The following is a 17,207-nucleotide window of genomic DNA, read 5'->3' on the forward strand; positions in this document are numbered from 1 at the left end:
TGCTGCCATCTTCGAAAACACACACTGCTACACAGTCACTAATCTCTACCATGCATGCTACAAAATTACACCCTCTAAATATATTTTGTGCATTTATTTATAGTGTAATTGTAAAAAATGTATTATCCTTTTTAAAATGATTATGAAAGGCAGATTAATTTATGTAATTATTAACGAAAACTGTATTTTTTTTTTGTCACTACACTATAAAACCTCACTATATTTACTACAAACATGAAAGTTAAATATACATAAAATGATAATATTCACATTTACCTAATAAAACACAATTTGGCATACTAATATACTAAATGAAATATGAACACACATTTTAAACTGTACATCAAAATTTATACACACACTTAAAGCTATGATACAAAAACCATTGAACCGGAAAAAAATTCAATGTAAACAAAAAAAACAACAATTTTTTATACCTACATTACTGTGTGAAAGTACATGCACAGTTTCAAATTAGTAGTATGTGCATGCTACAGCGATTTGAGGTTATAATAAATAAAATCAGCTTCATGCAAAGTAGGCCTGTGCGAATACTAGTTTTTGATACAAAGCGAATATCAAATGGAATGTAAAAAATATTTGCGAAGTTGAATTGAATTGAAAATATTGTTCTCGGCAAAGCTGTATTACACTTATTTTCTAAAATACAGGATTGAAGTAAAAAATAATAATAATAACAATTAAACATTTGTACTGTTTTATCTGATTAAGCGATCAAATCAATTAGGCCCTACAAAAACATAATTCAATAAATTTATAAAATAACCATGCATAATTTTAATATTGATCATTCAATAAAGCAAACTGACACCTTCTCAAACTGACAACTTTCTTTAATTTTTAAGTAACCAACTATATTCAAGCAAAACATTTACAACACACAAAAATAAATTAATATTTTCATGAACAAATTGTCAGCTTGCAATGTTATAAAACTTTGCAACAAATGTGAATCTTCACATCAGACACAAAGCTTTGCATCACAATCGAAGCTTCAAATAAAAGAAATAGCAAATTTCTTGGCAAAGTCAAATCAAATATTAAACAGGGCTTCGATTGATTCGCTTAGTCGAAGTTTCACACAGGCCTAATGCAAAGCAGATAACAGTATGATTCTGTGTGATTCATTAACTACAAAATATATAGCTTAAAACATTAAAAGAACAAAAGTAAAAACATGATAATAAATAATGACTATCAGTAGTATCTCATATAAACTTTCTACCTGCTATAAAAAAGTCACAGTATTTTGGGTAAAGTTTACTGATATTTTGAAGATTTTGTGTCATAAAAATGTAAATAAGTTTATTACTAAAACACCTCTCTGCTTTTAAAGGAAAAAAAAAAAAAACTCTTCATAGCCCGTGTACTACCTGCTTTTAATAAATACCTGTGACACATCTGTACACGTGTAGTAACTAAATAAGCATATTAAGTACCTATTTTTATTAAAGATTAGGCTAGTTGTAACTGTATTAAAATCATTATGGGAATGGTGTCAGGTAATGATAAAGTTTTTTTTGCAAAGTTATAAATTTATCGGTAGTAAGCACATCTGCACTGTAAACCACTTCTTCGGCACAGAAGAAGAATATCGCAAATACGTTTACAGTTACCTTGGTGGAAGCGAGTTTTTGAGGAAAAGAATGTAACCATCAGGAACAAGCATAATTACATCTAGGACTTAGTTGTAGGTTGTCTGGCTACAGAAAGGGCAATACTTACCTATGTAGTCTTGAATACCTGAATTACGTGTTACAATATCTCACAAAATTCAATGCAGTGAAATATTTCATGTACCTAACTAATTCTGATGACCCTAATTCTGACTTTGAACATGTAGTTCATTATGTTCACTTATGCAGGCTTCCTTCTGATGAATATTAAACACCCACTGATAACGAACAAATACATGAATCAAAATCGCTCTCGCAAAAATTTGTGGTACAATATTTTTTTCAACTAGCCTGAACAAGAAAGAGAACGTAGCTTAAGTAAATAAACTGCAAACAGACAGAATTAGGACAAAACATTCCCATGATAAAAAAAAATCATTGTAATTTGAAAAGGTAATGCAGTGTTCCATCATTGATCATTTAGCAATTTGATTTCTAAAGATACTATTGGCAGAGCCTTTGTGTTTGAAAATATTAATAACATAACCTAAAATTACCTACATACCATTATGTCCTTCCAAGTACAGGAGAAAATACAGAAATTCATCTTGTACCAAAAGATTAGCCTAAAACAAATTTAGATGTAAAGTAACATTTGCACTGAATGAATAACACTGAGTCACAGCTAGGCAAGCAATACTCTTGGGAATATTCAACCATTGTGTGATACTATATCCAAGCAGGTATTTTGATTTCAAGTCTGGCAACGACATCCATCTGAGACAGATTCATACTATAAAGTAAGAGAAATCAGCAAGAAAATCAGTCAAGGCCTCATGTAAGGAACTATCCCAGCATCTGAATAAAGTAATTTTGGGAAAAACATGGAAAACCAAAATGAGGATGAATGTTTCACATTGCTCTGTATGTATTGCATTTCACACAGACCTCAACACTCACAAGTGATGCCTTATTATGGACCTATTAGTTTCCATTTCAAAGTAAAAATGTTACCCTTATAACATGGTGGTGCACATCAGTCAATTAAACACTTGTATCTAGGGTAGAATACAATTTGTTGCCTATAATGGTGCCTGAAATATAAAAATTGTTAGGAGTTGCAATTTTTGTTCTGATGGGAGAATAAACATGTTCTGATAGAACACTGAATTTCAACCACAGAGATTTTATTCAACTTGGAACAGTAAAGCGATGTCGAGCTCTGTGAAAGACAACTTGCGGCCGGTAATTGCTTCCAGGAAAAGATAATGAGAGAACCTAAACTAAAAACAACCTTCACAAAAATCTACATGAATGTAATAAAATGTGACTTCACTGCCAAAATAATTAGATTATTGGGATAATTGTTGCTTCAAAAAGTTGTATAATTCAGCTGTGTCTATTGAATACATTATTAACTAAATATCAAAACATCTTAATACATATATTACTTATTCTTTCATCAAGATATTTTCCAGGGAGACAAGCAGCAAGATTACTGATTTCATAACTATATGTAACCTGTCAATGTTCAGAAATGGGAACTTAAGTTTGTTTGAATACTTTTTTTTAGTTAAATTACATTGGATTAATACTGTGGGAGGTTTAAATTAAGCAAGATGCCAAAAGAGAGGTGTCATAAATAATTTTATGCCTGGAATGTTTAATGGAAAGCAAAACCATTTATAGCTGACACAACCAAAATTTTATTTATATATATCATTTATATGTACACATTTATTTATTTACCAGTGACTCCTCTATTCCAGGGCAAACCACCACAATTTCTCGCACATTTCCTCGAGTTTGCGTCTGTTTTGCGCAACATGCGAAAAAACTATGTTTATTCTTAAAGCCGCGCCTTTGCTTAACGTGTTTCCCCCCAGAACAGGATACAGAACAAATGTTCTCAAAAGGCATAAATTAAAAATAGCAAGCAGAGTTTCAAAAATTGAAGGAGCCTTGTTTTCAGCACAAAAAGTAAATTCTCAAAAAGGTTAACTGCAAATTTACTTGAAAAAATGTTATGAAAGACATTAAATAAAAACATAAATAAATGCATACTAAAAAATACCAGTATATTGGAAAAAAGTTTATACCTCACTATTTTTTTTTACCATTACAGTATTATGTTAACATTCAGACCAAACTAGTACCATACTTAAACACTCTAGATGAAAATATTACAAATTTAATAAGCAGCCCCATAAAATATCTTTATGTTAACATTAAAAATACAAACATATTGCCTAGCCCTAACAAAATTATATTGCATTTTAAGTTTTTAACCCAGATTTTTTGACAATATTAAAATGTTGGCAGTCCAGTGGGTCAGAGTACTTTAGCTGGGCTCTTACACAGCGTAAAATTCCAAAGATTAGGGCATACAGAGCACTGCCTGAGGCGCATCGTACCGTGACTGGCGATTGAATCCCACAACACACTCTGCTCAAACTGTCGCGCACACTAATCCACGCGCAAGAAAGTAGTTCTGCACCCCAACATGCCTACACGTAAATATAAAGTTATGATAAGGCTGCTGACAGAATAAATATAAAAATATAAATAAAAGCTACAATAAAATCAGTAAAAAAATACACCAATCCCTCACGTAGCATAACTAATGCATTCCTAAATATGATTGTGCTATCCAAAATTGCGTATTCTGAAGAATTTTTTTCCCCATAAATAGCTAAATAGCAAGCTTAATTTACATAATGTGTTCCAAAATGTGTAGGGAAATATTCTTTACGTAATATAAATGCGTAGAATAACACTCAACGATAAATATGTCACACCATTTATCTTCATGAGCCTACCATTATTTAAATACTTTGTACGACAAATACGACACTGCGTAACGGGTAGTTATCATCAGTTGGCTGGTTGACTTGCCCACCCGGGCATGACCTTCAACTCATGTCGCATACCTTTAAACAAACTTTACAAACCATCCTTTATTGGCAGTGAAACTGATAATAATGTCCGGGTATTTACATTTTTTAATTTTGAAGCGTGCGCCTTACCTCTTCGGCGTCCGCCGGCTCCTCCCCTCCCCCCCCCTCCCCCTTGAGTTCCCCTCCCGCCATCCTTTCTGACGTACGCGTGACTTAGGCTCCTCCCCTCCTCTCCCCCTTGAGTTCCCCTCCCGCCATCCTTTCTGACGTACGCGTGACTTAGGCTCCTCCCCTCCTCTCCCCCTTGAGTTCCCCTCCCGCCATCCTTTCTGACGTACGCGTGACTTAGGCTCCTCCCCTCCTCTCCCCCTTGAGTTCCCCTCCCGCCATCCTTTCTGACGTACGCGTGACTTAGGCTCCTCCCCTCCTCTCCCCCTTGAGTTCCCCTCCCGCCATCCTTTCTGACGTACGCGTGACTTAGGCTCCTCCCCTCCTCTCCCCCTTGAGTTCCCCTCCCGCCATCCTTTCTGACGTACGCGTGACTTAGGCTCCTCCCCTCCTCTCCCCCTTGAGTTCCCCTCCCGCCATCCTTTCTGACGTACGCGTGACTTAGGCTCCTCCCCTCCTCTCCCCCTTGAGTTCCCCTCCCGCCATCCTTTCTGACGTACGCGTGACTTAGGCTCCTCCCCTCCTCTCCCCCTTGAGTTCCCCTCCCGCCATCCTTTCTGACGTACGCGTGTCTTAGGCACCTCCCCTCCTCTCCCCCTTGAGTTCCCCTCCCGCCATCCTTTCTGACGTACGTGTTACTTAGGCTCCTCCCCTCCTCTCCCCCTTGAGTTCCCCTCCCGCCATCCTTTCTGACGTACGCGTGACTTAGGCTCCTCCCCTCCTCTCCCCCTTGAGTTCCCCTCCCGCCATCCTTTCTGACGTACGCGTGACTTAGGCTCCTCCCCTCCTCTCCCCCTTGAGTTCCCCTCCCGCCATCCTTTCTGACGTACGTGTGACTTAGGCTCCTCCCCTCCTCTCCCCCTTGAGTTCCCCTCCCGCCATCCTTTCTGACGTACGCGTGACTTAGGCTCCTCCCCTCCTCTCCCCCTTGAGTTCCCCTCCCGCCATCCTTTCTGACGTACGTGTTACTTAGGCTCCTCCCCTCCTCTCCCCCTTGAGTTCCCCTCCCGCCATCCTTTCTGACGTACGTGTTACTTATGCTCCTCCCCTCCTCTCCCCCTTGAGTTCCCCTCCCGCCATCCTTTCTGACGTACGCGTGACTTAGGCTCCTACCCTCCTCTCCCCCTTGAGTTCCCCTCCCGCCATCCTTTCTGACGTACGCGTGACTTAGGCTCCTCCCCTCCTCTCCCCCTTGAGTTCCCCTCCCGCCATCCTTTCTGACGTACGTGTTACTTAGGCTCCTCCCCTCCTCTCCCCCTTGAGTTCCCCTCCCGCCATCCTTTCTGACGTACGTGTTACTTAGGCTCCTCCCCTCCTCTCCCCCTTGAGTTCCCCTCCCGCCATCCTTTCTGACGTACGCGTGACTTAGGCTCCTCCCCTCCTCTCCCCCTTGAGTTCCCTTCCCGCCATCCTTTCTGACGTACGCGTGACTTAGGCTCCTACCCTCCTCTCCCCCTTGAGTTCCCCTCCCGCCATCCTTTCTGACGTACGCGTGACTTAGGCTCCTCCCCTCCTCTCCCCCTTGAGTTCCCCTCCCGCCATCCTTTCTGACGTACGCGTGACTTAGGCTCCTCCCCTCCTCTCCCCCTTGAGTTCCCCTCCCGCCATCCTTTCTGACGTACGCGTGACTTAGGCTCCTCCCCTCCTCTCCCCCTTGAGTTCCCCTCCCGCCATCCTTTCTGACGTACGCGTGACTTAGGCTCCTCCCCTCCTCTCCCCCTTGAGTTCCCCTCCCGCCATCCTTTCTGACGTACGCGTGACTTAGGCTCCTCCCCTCCTCTCCCCCTTGAGTTCCCCTCCCGCCATCCTTTCTGACGTACGCGTGACTTAGGCTCCTCCCCTCCTCTCCCCCTTGAGTTCCCCTCCCGCCATCCTTTCTGACGTACGCGTGACTTAGGCTCCTCCCCTCCTCTCCCCCTTGAGTTCCCCTCCCGCCATCCTTTCTGACGTATACGTGACTTAGGCTCCTCCCCTCCTCTCCCCCTTGAGTTCCCCTCCCGCCATCCTTTCTGACGTACGCGTGACTTAGGCTCCTCCCCTCCTCTCCCCCTTGAGTTCCCCTCCCGCCATCCTTTCTGACGTACGCGTGACTTAGGCTCCTCCCCTCCTCTCCCCCTTGAGTTCCCCTCCCGCCATCCTTTCTGACGTACGCGTGACTTAGGCTCCTCCCCTCCTCTCCCCCTTGAGTTCCCCTCCCGCCATCCTTTCTGACGTACGCGTGACTTAGGCTCCTCCCCTCCTCTCCCCCTTGAGTTCCCCTCCCGCCATCCTTTCTGACGTACGTGTGACTTAGGCTCCTACCCTCCTCTCCCCCTTGAGTTCCCCTCCCGCCATCCTTTCTGACGTACGCGTGACTTAGGCTCCTCCCCTCCTCTCCCCCTTGAGTTCCCCTCCCGCCATCCTTTCTGACGTACGTGTGACTTAGGCTCCTCCCCTCCTCTCCCCCTTGAGTTCCCCTCCCGCCATCCTTTCTGACGTACGCGTGACTTAGGCTCCTCCCCTCCTCTCCCCCTTGAGTTCCCCTCCCGCCATCCTTTCTGACGTACGCGTGACTTAGGCTCCTCCCCTCCTCTCCCCCTTGAGTTCCCCTCCCGCCATCCTTTCTGACGTACGTGTGACTTAGGCTCCTCCCCTCCTCTCCCCCTTGAGTTCCCCTCCCGCCATCCTTTCTGACGTACGCGTGACTTAGTCTCCTCCCCTCCTCTCCCCCTTGAGTTCCCCTCCCGCCATCCTTTCTGACGTACGTGTTACTTAGGCTCCTCCCCTCCTCTCCCCCTTGAGTTCCCCTCCCGCCATCCTTTCTGACGTACGCGTGACTTAGGCTCCTCCCCTCCTCTCCCCCTTGAGTTCCCCTCCCGCCATCCTTTCTGACGTACGCGTGACTTAGGCTCCTCCCCTCCTCTCCCCCTTGAGTTCCCCTCCCGCCATCCTTTCTGACGTATACGTGACTTAGGCTCCTCCCCTCCTCTCCCCCTTGAGTTCCCCTCCCGCCATCCTTTCTGACGTACGCGTGACTTAGGCTCCTCCCCTCCTCTCCCCCTTGAGTTCCCCTCCCGCCATCCTTTCTGACGTACGCGTGACTTAGGCTCCTCCCCTCCTCTCCCCCTTGAGTTCCCCTCCCGCCATCCTTTCTGACGTACGCGTGACTTAGGCTCCTCCCCTCCTCTCCCCCTTGAGTTCCCCTCCCGCCATCCTTTCTGACGTACGCGTGACTTAGGCTCCTCCCCTCCTCTCCCCCTTGAGTTCCCCTCCCGCCATCCTTTCTGACGTACGTGTGACTTAGGCTCCTACCCTCCTCTCCCCCTTGAGTTCCCCTCCCGCCATCCTTTCTGACGTACGCGTGACTTAGGCTCCTCCCCTCCTCTCCCCCTTGAGTTCCCCTCCCGCCATCCTTTCTGACGTACGTGTGACTTAGGCTCCTCCCCTCCTCTCCCCCTTGAGTTCCCCTCCCGCCATCCTTTCTGACGTACGCGTGACTTAGGCTCCTCCCCTCCTCTCCCCCTTGAGTTCCCCTCCCGCCATCCTTTCTGACGTACGCGTGACTTAGGCTCCTCCCCTCCTCTCCCCCTTGAGTTCCCCTCCCGCCATCCTTTCTGACGTACGTGTGACTTAGGCTCCTCCCCTCCTCTCCCCCTTGAGTTCCCCTCCCGCCATCCTTTCTGACGTACGCGTGACTTAGTCTCCTCCCCTCCTCTCCCCCTTGAGTTCCCCTCCCGCCATCCTTTCTGACGTACGTGTTACTTAGGCTCCTCCCCTCCTCTCCCCCTTGAGTTCCCCTCCCGCCATCCTTTCTGACGTACGCGTGACTTAGGCTCCTCCCCTCCTCTCCCCCTTGAGTTCCCCTCCCGCCATCCTTTCTGACGTACGCGTGACTTAGGCTCCTCCCCTCTCCAGGCCTACTGATTGCTACACTAGTGCCCTCTAGCTTGTGTATATAGCGCTGATTTTAGCATAAGCTCGGGCTGTTCTGTTTGGGTTCGCGATGGCAAGCTTCATTTTCTGGTTGGTAGCTTACTTTTTGACGTTTGGTAATTTGTGGCCATGCGTACTAAAGTTGTGTTAGTTTTGACACTGAGTTTCTGATTGTTCTTGACGGCGGGCGTGGCCGTTGTACTACTTTATACATAGCTGCGTTAGTGGTGACTTGCGGGTCCCATTGTATAGCTTGCTTACCTTTTTCGTGTATGCTAATTAGACCCCCCTTTTTTTTAACTTGGTCGCGCATTTCTTATCCTTAAGGTTCCGTGCTTTGTGATCCTTGTTACGCAGCTCCACACCCAGACAGACAGCACGTTTCTTTTGTAATTATTGAATTATATATATATACATATTGATGTGTTAAAGCACTGTTACTTACGCCCTATTAGATCAACTGTTTTACGTATTCGTTTGAGAGCTCATGTACTCACCCCCGTGGGTATTGTAAACTGCTATTGAATGGGCATGCAAATGTAGGTAATCCCATTACTGGGAATAGTATGTACTGCGGTAATCTTATTGTTACGGTATTTTATATTTTGTTTTAAAATTAATGGTGTCATTGAGCCATAATGCCCATAAACACACCTCTTTGGAGAAGGTTAAATGTAACGTAACTAAGCCTCTGGGCACTACTTCTTATGTGCTATAAAGGTTCTTATTATAGTGTCCTTTTGTCAGAATATTAATGGATTGTATAATACACTTATTTATGCATATATATAATCTTATTAGCATCTGCACAATTTTTATTTTTGAAAATAATTTTATTGGATTCTAATAATTTGAATAAACTTGATACTATATTTTTTCTAATTTTGCCTTTTGCTTTCTTGTTCACGATTAGTTTACCACACATTATGCTCTGTGTGCCCCTAACAGAAGGGGTTATTTGATTGGAGCTGTGAGGAGACTAGACAACCAATTAAAACACGGCTGTGTTCGCTCGCAGCAGCTGAGACCCTGTGCAGTTCACACCAGACTTGTGAACCCCAACACTGGAATAGCTTACACATCTGAAAAACTACTAAAACTTTAAGTTTCTAAGTTTTCAGTTCACACATTTCTTTACTGCATATGCCATTTCACTGCAACCTTGAAGTAACACTTCTAAGGAGAAAAAAAAAACCAAAAAAACAAAGCAAATAAAATAAATTTGAGCTAAACATTACCTGCATTTCTCCAACACAATTCCATTCCCTTTGTTGAATAAAAAAATTTACAATTAAAAATACCAGTAACAACTTTACTGCAAACACCAGTAATATAGTGGCGTGACTAAGACATCACCAGTTGATTCTGTAACACAGCCATCAAAGAAACACCAAAAGTTTGGGTTACAAACAAGTGACCATTTAATTAAAACTTGTTTAAAATTATGTAAAAATGTGCTACTTTTTAAGTTCAATTGCATAAAATGATCTTTCAAAGAAGACAGGTGTCCTAACTAGGAACAACTTAAATGTCCATAACCATCCATTGACTGATGCTGAACTTTCGATATCCCGTTTTATGGCTTTGACCCAATTACATAAAATATTCATGCCAAATATAGGTTTTCAGAAACAGAGCTTATAAATATAAAAATATTTTCAAAAGACTTTTTAAATATACATTGTGTTATTGTTGGTAAGCTGTATGCATGTAAGAAAGTTTTTCCTAAGCTCTCAATAGGGTGCTGCAGTAGCCTACGCTAAACTTGTTATAATGGGTGAAATGCAAATATGATAGATTTGGCTAAAATACAAAAATGTTTTATTGATATACGTATTTTAACGTAGAAATGAGTCATTATTGGTGACAATTGATGTTGACACAAGTCAGATCATTATTACGTGATGTCAAAACACTCCCTGATTGGTTTGATGTCATAGCTCAGATTTGGCCGCTAACAGTACATAACAAACTGTAGGCTAGAGTCAAGATATCACAATTTTTCAGAACGAAAGACACAAGTTCATAAAAGATCAATCTGAAAAATTACAAATTGATTAACAAAACTAGTAGTTTATTTCAAATTCAGTAGAACTGAGGTGAAATGAAAAGAAGCAGTATAAAAAACAAGCGGTATGTAGATCACACCTTTTTTCACACTGTTGACATTAAAACTGAATGTGTGTGTGTGTGTGTGTGTATATATATACCATATACATACATAAGTAATCATTAACCCTGTGTAATACAGTTAAGTTGTATAATATGAAACTGATTCACCAATTTAAGAGAAACTCCACATAGTTACTTATGCAGGACTTCATTACTAAGATTACGACAATATTGGTACAGCAAATGACTAACTTGATCCTTTTTGTACTGACATCTATGATTATAAATTGAAAGCATTTATTAAAATACATGATGTAGAAAATTTCAATGTCTTTATTCAGGCGAAATTCTTACATGACACACAGGTAAGCTTAGAGAGAAGACTGTTGTTATGGTGTAGTGGATAGCATGTGCATATAGACAAAGTATAATTATGGGCATAAGTTAAAAACTTGGCATTTCTGGAAAAAAAAATTTTATGCCTGGAACTATTATTTGCAAAGCTATGAATGTTAAAAACATTTTATGATACATTTTAAAATACAAAATAAAACACATTAAATAATGTAATGCAATTTCTAAAAATTTCATAATAATAAGATCAACATGTTTATGATTCTAATTTTCTTAATTACTTATAGGAAAAAGGAACTGTTCACAACCCACCTCCACCATTTATCGCTATATACAGTATATTGATGTAGATATTAGCAATTTAAAATGTGTTTTTCTATGTGTATTTGTGGAATATGATAGTTTTTTATGTTAGGTCAGCACTCATTATTTTGAGACTTTTCTTTGTAAAAGAAAGACGCTTCATGGCCAATGCAAACAAGCGCGGTGAGCACGCTTGCATGAGTTATGACGTCACGGGGGTTAGTGCCAGGCTATTTAATTGGTCATTACTTTTTCATAACTAATCTTCCAATCTCAAACTTTGTGGATGTTTTATTCATGCAAAAATGGTTTGAAAACAGTATTCCTGGTGTCCGTGAACTAGTAAGTTAAATGTCTTATGATATTCATGATGTTTATAACATCCTTTGGCAGCTCTGATTTTTCTTAAAGAGAATTTGTAAATTTGGTTTAATTGACTGATAGAAGTAAGATTTACTATTTACAGTACAGACTCTTCATGGTATGTTTCTGCAGCCTGAGATATGCTATATCCTTGTATCAGCTGACACATTAGTCTTAAAAATAAATCATAAAAATGAAAAAATGAACAAAGTGTAACACAGCTTTACTAATACACCTGAAGTGTTTTACACATTTAGTAAACAATTTAAAATATGTTACTTAGACTGTGTTGCAGCATTCACCTGGTCTGTCCATACAGTTATACAAAATAAAACACAAAACAAAACCCAGCAGGGCCACCAATAGCAAACACCACAACCATGCGCTGAAAGAAAACCAGTGGAATACCAAGTGCAACGTGAAGGTAAAGTGAGTCATGTGTGTGGGTGTGTGGTGAGATACAGATATATAATAGATATATTCTGAAGCATTTTCAACACTTGCTTCCAAACTCTTCACCTTTTCTCCTCCTGTGCAGCAGTGGGGTGGGCAGGAGAGAAACAGAAACACACACCACATGAGTGTCAGGTCGACAGCACTGTACATGCCACTCTCACAACACACATGCCTCTCGCCTGGCGGCCTCGCCCCCTCAGTCATCTCGACCAGACCAGAGTCAAGTCTACCACATGTTCCATGTTTACACTGTTCAACATGTATTGTGCTTCTGAAAACCTGGTTTTGTTTATTCAAATTGAATTTCGATTAAAAAATAAAACTATTCATGAAAATCAAATATTTTTTAGTCAAATTTTTTTATCACATTTCGAAAAATTTGTCTAAAATACAGTAAAATGAAAATGAGAGAAATAAACGTACACGGAACCATATTAGAGGGGTCTCAAATGAAAGACACTTAGCATTAATTTGTTAAACCATTAAAAATTTTAGTTTTGAATATTCAGTTGATTCATAAAAAATAGTGTACGATTAATAATTGTAATCATAATCACAGCTTATTTTTTTATATACCAAAACACTGTAGCTATGTATGATATTGCAGAAAACAGATATAAATTTCTCAATAAAGTGAATGTAGTTGTGTGAATGTCCTAGTACAGAATATTTTTAGCTTCATGCATGTTATTTTTTATGAATTAAATTTTTTTGTGAATGAGTCCCACTTGATGTATTTATTAGTAAAAAATTAATTAACAAATTATTTGAAATATTGAATTGAATATCAAACTATTCACGAATACAGAATATTTTTTGAATACGCAGACCCCAAGCATGTGTACACATAAATAAAGGTAGTGGTGACACAGAGGAATAAACAAAATAGCTGATAAGTGACGTTTATCTGGAGTGAAAAATGTTAGCTGAACATGTGAAGTAGTCACAACTCTTAAGGAGTTACGACAAAGTGCAACACGCACCAATGTGATGCGCGCAAGCCTGCAGCGTTGGCCGGAGGTAGCTGCCGCTGAGCACACACGGATGTGCAATGGAACGGTTGGTCGTGTTCCTCGTGGCTTGCTACTATCAACATGTTGTTGATGTTAATTCTAACAAACAGCAAGAATGTGGATATGGTGCTTGTGTATGGCATCTGGGAAGGAAATGTAGTTGCTGTTTGTGCGGGATACCAGTTACGCTTCCCGAATCGCAGATGTCCTGATCAAAAACGTTAACCACCGAATTCTGTACTTTGTGACAGACCTAATCTCTTCCCAGGGCTCACACATACTACGAGGAAGCTGATCAACAAGATGTTCAGCAAGAGAACATTTTGCCAGGGTACAGTGGAGCCCAGATGCTAGTACACTAAAGATAATCACATTCAAGATTGAGAGAAGATTACATGGAGAAGGCATGTATACATAACATGAACATCGTGTGCAGCATATTCAAGATGGTGATCCACTCCTATAAAACAAGACGGGTGTTTTCTTTCATTAGATCAAAAATATCAATAAAACTGCATATAATATCCATACATTGTAATGTCATCATTTGTATGCCTAAGATTTTGTTAATTTTGTAAATTTTGTTAAGATTGTGAAAAATAATGTAGACTAAAACACAAATCCTGGATTAGCAATTAAAATAAAAATTATTTGATATATTTGTCAAATACAATACCCTTCCTAAAACATATTTTCAAGAATGAATATCACCCTTATAAATTTAACTAGGCTGAAAGTCTATCATCAAACTCAAACTCAATTTAAATAAGGAATCACCTCCCTGAAATATTTTGGTTGTGTGTGTGTGTGGTTTTGTGTGGTATGTGGCTGAGAGGACGCAGAGTGGTTCAAGTGCTCTGCGGGAGAGGAAGCAGAGTGACAAGTAGGCTGCATACGCACCAGCACTAATCAGTCTAGGTAACATCACAGAGGATATTTGGTTGAGGTGTATTTAAATGTTTGATTTTGGGCGATTGGTGTTGACAGTTTAATCAGTAAGGTGCTGCAATAGCACGGCAGACTTTACGTTTGCACAGATGGCCGATATGCAAGCGGTGTACAGGTAGGCGAGAGGAGCATCTATCCCATCAGGCATGCACCGGATAAGACCTTCAAATGAGTAGCCAGCAACTGCCTGGAGCTGGGTGTTTCAGACCACAAGGGCGATGTGCAGCCCTGTTGGTTGCTAGTGCGTGTGGCCGACTCCACATGTTCGCCTGCCTCCCGCGGAGAGTTTTACATGACGGCACTGCGATGGCGCCTTCTCCGCCTAACAGTGTGGCACACCATGTGTGCCAAATTCAAATTTGTGCACTACAGTTTGCGCCTAACTTTGCAGGGTTGTTTTTCTAAACATTTTTCCTCCACAAAATTTGCTTGTTTGGGCATTCCCTGCAGCCTATTAACTTTATGCCCCAAAATATCCAAACACACTCCAAATGAATGTAGTTGTGTGAATGTCCTAGTAAAGAAAATAACGGCATGTGTAATAATTTTGTTCACGAGGGAGTGCGTGGTGGAGTGAAGGCATATACGACACCATAGAGCCAACTGCAGTAAACTTTGTGAGAGAGATGAAGGTCTTGTCACATTTAAATAACACATTGGGTTGGGAGTGAACCTAATTGGCACGTGGGTGACATCATTCCCTACGTAGTATCACCTCATCTACATATCTCATGACATGGTGGCGGTATTCACAAACCTCCTTCGCTAGGCCCCGTGTCAATAAAAACATACACACATATCCACACAGATACACAATGTATACATATTCAGTTGTAGCTCCCCTTTCAAGACCTGCTGTAGTTAGATGAAACTTATATAAGACACCACATACTTAACACAGTATTTTTGGTTACCATTTAAAAAACATGTTAAAGTTTAATTAATATATTATTCATATTTGCTTAGCTAGGCAGATTTATGTACATACGACACAGTGACAGCCAATCTGTCACGGTGTATCACACACATGCTTGTACCTACAATTCAACACAGACATAAAAGTCATATATTCTTCCATTAAATTTAAAGTGGTTACAACAATATTTTATTAATGAATACATGTATTATTAATCCAATAATTTTAATGTTTAGAGTTGTTTGTAAAATATGTATTGTTTCTATAATTTTGGAAGTTTTTCAGAAAATTAAAAAAAGGAATGGTGTGTGTGCAAAGTCATGGCGCCGAACTAGTAGACAGTTTATCGGTAACAGTGACTCTCTGGCTGGTTCTGTGTGTATTCTTATGATGAGAAAACAGCATGTTTTAACATTATATCCCAATTCTGTAAACAATACAGAGTGGAAAGTTCACTGGCAGTTATTTAAAGTCAATCAGAAGTTACTATGTAGTTGCATAATTTGTTTATTGTAAAAAGTTACGCTAAGTTCTATATTGCAAGTAGTATTGTTATTCTCTATTTTATAACAGCTATAGTGTGATAGGTCGGCGATACCACGTGTCTCCATACTCTCGGCTTGATGGGAGATCATTTTGTCATCTCCACTCAGATGTTGCCACAGTTGGTCATACTGCTCAGTGGATCATGAAATAATTACATGACATTTACTTTGGAGCAAAACTTATGTTTCATGGTTCGGGTTGTGCCGAGGTAAAATCTTTTTGGACTTGGTTGTTTGAATTTACACAACCACAAGCATCTGCATTGAGTACGTGATGGTATAATGGTGAACCTTCATAGTTGTCCCACGGACACTATTTTTACTTGGTTGTACATAGCTAGAAAACAATTGTGGGACTTAATCTTAGATCAGTATATGTGCGCCAAATCTTTGCTTATGTTATGTATTCAGCATCATCAAAAACAATGGTAGGTTATGAGCAAAAATGTTAGTTGTGCAAGTTTGTGAAAATGTATCAAAATAGTGTAAATGTCGACTTGAGTTTTCTGCAAGAGCAAAAATTAAAATCCCATTACCTTGCATAAATCTTTTCTTCTAGAATCAATCTGAATACGTGCAAAGAACTTAACTATAAAATTAAAAATAATAATTGAGGCGGTAGCTGCAATAAGGGCCTACATTCAAAAATTGTGTTTTGAGATATCGGCTGTCAAAGTTTTCATACATGTAGTGGAAAACTGTAGTGAAGATTAAAACTATTCAACCCTATGTGTTTGATTAGTTATAACTTTTACTATGGAGATCTGACATTTGAAAGCCAGACAGTTTATTACTCTGATCTAGAACAAATAAAGAAGAGAACCATGTCAAAGGCCCTTTTGTTAGAGAACAAGAAAAAGACCAATTTTCAGTTCTCTGCATTAAAGGCTTTCATTTTTACATCGGTTATTTGATGCAATAAAACTTCAGAAACTTGAAATAGCATGATAAGTAGGCATATGAATAGAAAAAAAATAATTTTAGAAACCAATACAATATTTGTTTATTAGGCAAAAATAAAAAACGAAAAAATCAATAAAAATCATTGCAACATTCTTATTCATTAGCCAAATCAAGTTCTTCATTTACATCTCCGTTCAAACTATCTGTTTCATTGCTATCATCTTGTAATACCGCATCTGCTAGAAACTTTTCATAAAAAACTTTACTCTCCTCCTTTAAATAAATGAATAAGTCTTGCAAATCCTTCACTTTAGCTGCTTTCAGTGGAACTCTTTTGGCTGTTGTCAGCTGGATTTCTTCAGGGTGTGTCTTCATAAATCTGTACGGTGTACATACAAGATTTCCGTATGCTGGATATGCCACCAAGGTTCCATCTCTTTTGTATTTTAGTTTAGAAAATTTTTGTAGTGTAAATTTGTTTCTTAATGATGTGGGCTCTTAAGAAAATGAGATCTTAAAGCGTCTTCCCAGTCAAGAATATCGATATTGATTTTGAGTTCAAATGGTGATGGTTCATTGCGGCATTCAACTATTTTGGAATAATACACATCAGGCACCTCACACTAAAATGTAAATAATAAAGTTTGAAGAGTAGCCAGATGTTCTCTGCAAGAAGGGCC

The 17,207-nt window shown here is 40.2% G+C and overlaps 1 protein-coding gene across 13 annotated transcripts in view; it reads right to left on the minus strand.

Annotated features, from left to right (window-relative positions):
• Positions 1-17,207, minus strand: part of LOC134531133 (protein turtle) — a 423,117-nt gene that overhangs the window by 25,262 nt on the left and 380,648 nt on the right. The window lies entirely within an intron of this gene.

The sequence above is a fragment of the Bacillus rossius genome, chromosome 3, assembly GCF_032445375.1.
Source record: "Bacillus rossius redtenbacheri isolate Brsri chromosome 3, Brsri_v3, whole genome shotgun sequence".
Lineage (NCBI taxonomy): Eukaryota > Metazoa > Arthropoda > Insecta > Phasmatodea > Bacillidae > Bacillus > Bacillus rossius.